The sequence below is a fragment of the Porites lutea genome, chromosome 13, assembly GCF_958299795.1.
Source record: "Porites lutea chromosome 13, jaPorLute2.1, whole genome shotgun sequence".
In the NCBI taxonomy this organism is placed as follows: domain Eukaryota; kingdom Metazoa; phylum Cnidaria; class Anthozoa; order Scleractinia; family Poritidae; genus Porites; species Porites lutea.
Window position 1 is genome coordinate 7,999,176 of NC_133213.1, and position 6,000 is coordinate 8,005,175.

The window sequence follows — 6,000 nt, forward strand, 5'->3', positions numbered from 1 at the left end:
CTTTTTTCTGCTAAAATTCCGCGAAATCGAACGATTTTCCGGCGAATTTTGACTTTTCTCCCGCGAAAATCCCGCGAAATCGGCCGATTTTTCCGCGAATTTTGACTTTTTTCCCACGAAATTGGCCGATTTTTCCGCGAATTTGCCCCTGAAAATCCCGCGAGATTTTGCTTTTTTTTCCGCGAAATATCAGAAGCCCTGACTAGTGTATCTCTCATTTTAAAAATTAATCAATTCCAAACAGTTTTGAATTTTGGTTTTAATTAGGCCAGGTATGGCCACTAAAAGCTAATGAATCTGCACCTCAATCTGACTTTGAACAAGCTGTACCAGAAATTTTGATTATCTGGTTCACTCAAGAGCTGGATTACAAAGCAATATATACAGCATTTACGGCACTGAAGATAACCTCTAAATCCAGTGGCTGTCAAAGTCTTGTTACATCTGCTGGACACATCTAACCTGAAATGAAAAATTAGTCATTTAATCAACAATCAGTAATTCTGATTAACATCATAGAGGACATTAAAATTAATTTCTTTTCCTAGCATGAATCTCGACTATGTCAAACAGACTATGTCAACCAGCCAGTAAGCCAATTAGTCAGGCGACGAGCCAGCCAATCAATTACTCAATCAGTCTGTGACCGTTAGTTAATCAGCCTAGTCTGTCATACAGTCAGTAATTAAGCAAGTCAACCAGTTAGACAGTCAGTCAGGAAATTGATCAGATAGTCAGCCATTTAGTCGTCACTCATTTAGTCAGTTGGTCGATCAGCTAAGGACCACTTCAGGAAAACGTCAATCAGTCAATAAATCAGTCCTATCAAATGGTATAAAAAAGCAGAAATTGGCATTAAACCAACATTGTGGTGACAGCTTGTTCAAAGCAGATCACATGTTTGTCATAATCATGTCAAAATCCCAGTACGCAGTGTCTACGTCATGTACTACAAAATAATGTACTTTAGGATAAGTGCCATTTGTCAAAATTAATTTCAAAACGAATTTTAAATCTTTTCTTGTAACTGAGAGGAATTCCTAGCCGTAAGTAGCTTCTTCAGGCTTTTTAGAGGCCATACCCTTCCATTTTGCAAAACAGAAATTAATACAAAACTGAGAAGCGTAAATGGACAAATTAAAAAAATGCATTCAAGTCTTGTGTGAATTTCAATCAATATTTCAATGGCAACTCATGATCAAATGACTCTGATTTTATGAAACCTAACCTTATTCATATATATTCATTTTCCATTTCTCCATTATTCCAAACAACCAGTCAAGCCAATTATATTTTAGTCAGGCAATTAGCCAGCCAGTCAGTCTATCTGTCATACAAAAGTGAAACTAGTAAATTTGTAAGATTGTAAGGGGTACACACACATTAAAGCACTGATGAGCGGAGTGAATTTCTGCAGATGCAAAGAAATCCTGTTGAGGGTCACATTTTGTCAGTCAATGCGTCAGTCAGTCACCAAGTAAGTCAGTTATCATAATCAGTCAGTCAGTTAGCAAGAAGGTTAGAAAGTCAGTCTATCAGTGAGGTAGTATACATGTACTGGCAAGTAAGTAAATCAGTTGCCAGTCAAAAATTCAGTCATTTAGTCAGTCATTGAGTCAAATGGTCAGCAGGTCAGCAAGTCAGTCTGTTAGCCAATAGGTACAGTGTAAGTCAGTCAGCAGGTCAGCAGGTCACTCATTCAGGCAGTGAGATAGTCAGCCAGCAATTTAAAGCAATTTAAATTTAAAGCAATTTTATTATATAAGTCTTACTTTGAGTTTGAAAATTTTTTATTGAAATATCTTAATGCACTCAAGTAGTATGTTCTTTCACTATAATAATAATTATAATTAGACATGTATCAAAGATTTCATTTTACAGAGATATTAATTTTGAAAAAGTTTAAAATTTTGTGTTAAATTATATGCCAGGTATAGCCACTAAAAACTTGAGTCTGTATGTAAACAAACTGCACAAGTTCAGTTTTTGTGGTTCACTCAATAGCTGGATTACAAAGCAATGTATAGCACTTACAGTACTGAAGTATAAGCTCAAAATCCTGGCTGTTGAAGTCTTAGGACATCTACTGGACACATCTGATCTGAAATGAAAAATTGACTATTCATTAGCAATCAGTAATCTTGATTCTTTTCCTAGCATGAACATTAGCACATCAGCCAGCCAGTCAAGTCAATAGGGAGCTTTTTAAAAGCATACAAAGACAACAACAATAGTAAAAACTTCACAAAAAAATGAATAACTTTATTCTTATCAAACTAAGTTGATAAAGTGTTTTAGAAAGGGGGCTAGTAAATATAGAAGCATAATTATTTGTAAATGAAGAAGCATAATTATTTTTACTTGCCCTGTCTAAAGTTTCACTAGTCACTAGTCAGTCAGTAAATCAATATTTCAATGGCAACTCCTAATCAAATGACTCTAATTTTATGAAACCTAAAATTTCTCTTAATCATATATTCATTTTCAACTTCTCTAGTATGTCAACCAGCCCAGTTGAGCCAATACGTCAAGCAATGAGTCAGCCAATCAGTCAATCAGTTCTCTGCCTGTCAGTTAATCAGGCTGTCAGTCAGTCAATCAGTCAGTCAGTCACTCAGCCAGCAAGTCAGCCAGTCAGCCAGTCAGCCGATCAGTCAGTTAGCAAGTACATGTAGGCTATTCAGCGAGTCAATCAGTCAGTTAGGGGGTCAGTCAGTTAGTCATTCAGCAAGTTCACATATTAAAGCACGTCAGTCAGCCGATCAGTCAGTTGGTCATTCAGCAAGTTCACGTAAGCAAGTCAGCCAGTCAATCAGTCAACTGCGATCACTCAGTTAGCAAGTACACATACATGCAGGCAAGTCAGCCAGTCTGGAATCAGTCAGTCAGTGGGTCAGTCAGTTAGTCATTCAGCAAGTTCACGTAAGCAAGTCAGCCAGACAATCAGTCAGTCAGCCCATCAGTCAGTTGGTCAATCAGCAAGTACATGTAAGCAAGTCAGCCATGGTTCAGTAATTCAGCTAGTCAGTATAAAGTTACCCAGTCAGTCAGTCAGTCAGTCGGTATAATCAGCCAGGCAGCCGGTCTGTCAGTCATTCAATAAGTCATTTCATTAGTCAATCAGTCACTACTCAGTTAGTTAGCCAATAAGGCAGTGTCAGCCATTCAGTCAGCGACACAATCAGTCAAAGGGACAGTCAGTCAAAATGTGAGCTACTGTATTTTATTCAGTCAATAAGTCAGTGAGTTGCCAAGTCAGCTAGTCAACCACTTATCAAGTCAACCAGTTAATCAATATTCTAGTCAATGAGTCAGTCAGTCAGCAAGACAGCTAGTCAGCCAGTCACACAGCAAGTGAGCGAGTCCATCAATAAGTCAGTCTCTTCATTGGTTATCAACTGTAAGTCAGCTATTCGGTCAGTCAAACAGTCAACAGGTCAGCCATTCAGTAGTCTATGAGACAGTTATATGTAATAAGTCAGTCACAGTCAGTTAGAAAGTCAGCCAGTTTTTCAGCCAGTAGGTCCATAAATCAGTTACTCAGTCAGTCAGTCAGCAAGTCAGTTACTTTGGCAATAAGTCAGTCAGTCAACACATCAGCCTCAGTTAGCCAATCAGTCAGTCCATCAATAAGCCAGTTAGTCCATGAGTCAGTCAATCAGTAGTGATCAGTTTGTCAGTTTTTATAATCAGTCGATCAGTTGCAAGACAATTGGACAGTCAGTCTATCAGTCAGGTAGTAAGTGCATAAATCAGTCATCAGTCAAAAATTCAGCCATTTATCCAGTCACTGAGTCAGTCAGTTAGTCAGCAAATCAGTCAGTTAGCCAATAGGTAAGTCAGTCACCAAGTCAGCAGGTTATTCATTCAGGAAGTGAGATAGTCAGTCACTCAGTCAATAAGCTTAAGTCAGCTAATAAGTCAGTTCCCCAGTCAACTACAAGTCAGTTAATCAGTCATACAGTCAACAGTCAGTCACCATTTTTTCAGTTAGTCAGCAAGTAAGTCTGTCAGTTTGTCAGTCAATCAGTCCTGAAGTTATCAGTCAGTTAGTAAGCAATAATTGGTCAATCAGCTATACATGCATGTTTAAGGACCACTTAAGGAAACAGTCAATTAGTCAATCAGTCCAATGAAATGGTCGATAATCATGTAAATAGCAGAACTATGTATATACTCATGATTAAAAGTAAAACTTTACATTGTATACCAACAAATTGTGGTGACAGCTCATTCAAAGCAGATCACATCAATTGACAATTGTCAGAAAAAGCTCTTATTTTAAGATTATAATTTTAACTGTGCATGTAATTATTTAAATTAAGCTACTAGAAAGAAGTAATCTTAAAGTGCTTGATGCTATCAGTCAATAATACAAAGTAACTCCTAAATGAATTTGAAAATGAACAATTTTTAAGTCTTACATAATGTGTTACTTGTTGGAAAGAACTGTACACTATGGGTGCTGTAGAGATTTTTACATGTAGTTGTCTTTCATGAAAAGATCAAAACAAGGAATAGAAGGAAAATCATTTTACTTCTATTCCTTGACAATGGTGACATAATGTCTCCAAAATGTCAGAAATTTGTCTCGCTACTTTTTACATGTTTAAAGATTTGTTTGGAGCATTTTAAGATATTAAATAAATTTTGAGACTCCTTTCAGTGTTCATTGTTAGCTTGAGCCTCTTGCACTGCACCATCTCCCTTCCCTGCCCCCTTGGGTACCAAAAGAGCCCAAGGCACCCAAAGAATAAAAAACGTAAAAACAAAGCTGCCTCTCTTCGTCACAATGGAAAAATCATAGCAAGTTTAAATGTGCTTCCGCGTGGACCCAATTGTTTTTGGAATTATGTTTTGACTAGTAAACAATTAAAGGACAGGTTTCTTTGGAGGGGGTGAGAGGGGGGTCAAGACACCCCTTGGTAGATACCCATTTAAAAAGTAAGAGGGGGTTCTTCTCCAAGGGCAGCATTTTTTTTGGGGGGGGGGGAAGCACTGCTTAGTTGTGTCCCACTAATAGCTGGAGAAGAGGCCCAATGAAGCAGCTCTTTGCTTTAGATTTTTTGTTATAGACAGAGTCCCTACAATTAGCCATGGGCAGGAAATTTCACCTACCAGTATCTCTTACAAATTGACCCAGTTGAAAAATTCAAAAACCGCTTTGCAAAGAACAGAAAAATCAGTAAAATTCCTTTCGTTGTTCTTTTCATTGACCGCTTCCCCCAAAATAATCTTAACAATTCACCCCCGGTAGAGGCCTGGCTACCAAGCCCACGAATAAAATATTTGCTACATAACGCTTTTGATTACAAGTATAAGAATTTTATAAATTCAATTTGCAAATAAAGCCTTTAAACACCATTGGATACGCAACGATTTGCCCTTAAAATCAAAGCTTTCAGACCTTAAGAAGGAGAGAAATTGAATTATTGAAAGAGTTGCACATACGTTTATAGGCTGGTGAGAGCCAGGATGTCACCAAATTTAAGGTAAACCATTACCACAAGCATTTCTAACATTTCTTAAAACGATACCTTCTACAGTTTTTACTGTTTGATCAACCTATAATCGCTACTAACCTTGCAAAATAGATGAAAAACGAGAGAAAAACCAACCATGCCTTCGGCATTGCCTTCCGAGCGCCATCTTTGATTTTGTCCTTTTTAGCTCCCAGTGCCCCAAATCGTCCACAATACGCGGTCTCCTTGCTCTTTGCTGAAAATATAGGGCCCCGCTGGGTGCATGTGTTGCTGCTAAAAAAAACATAGACTTTCTACATTTTGGCGACTTTGTCGCTCTGATCTACGAAAAAACACAGGAATAAACAGAATAAAATTTAAGCGGGATTGTTTTGACAAAATAGACTGAAACACATGGACTCCAGATGGGGATGTAAATGAAAACAAACGGTTGGAAATAGTTAGCGCTCACTCGTTCTCAGGTGTTTTTCTTTTTCCTTTCTTTATTTTTTTTTCTTTTTTTAAGCTTGATTCAAAA

General features: G+C 37.6%; 1 long non-coding RNA gene across 1 annotated transcript; it reads right to left on the bottom strand.

Annotated features, from left to right (window-relative positions):
• Positions 1–309: 309 nt before the first annotated feature.
• LOC140923146 (uncharacterized) lies at positions 310–5,654 on the bottom strand. Its single transcript, XR_012164131.1, has 3 exons — positions 5,583–5,654; positions 2,035–2,101; positions 310–462 (listed from the first exon to the last, which is right to left on the bottom strand). It is a non-coding gene; the product is annotated as an uncharacterized lncRNA (long non-coding RNA).
• Between the last annotated feature and the right edge of the window lie 346 nt (positions 5,655–6,000).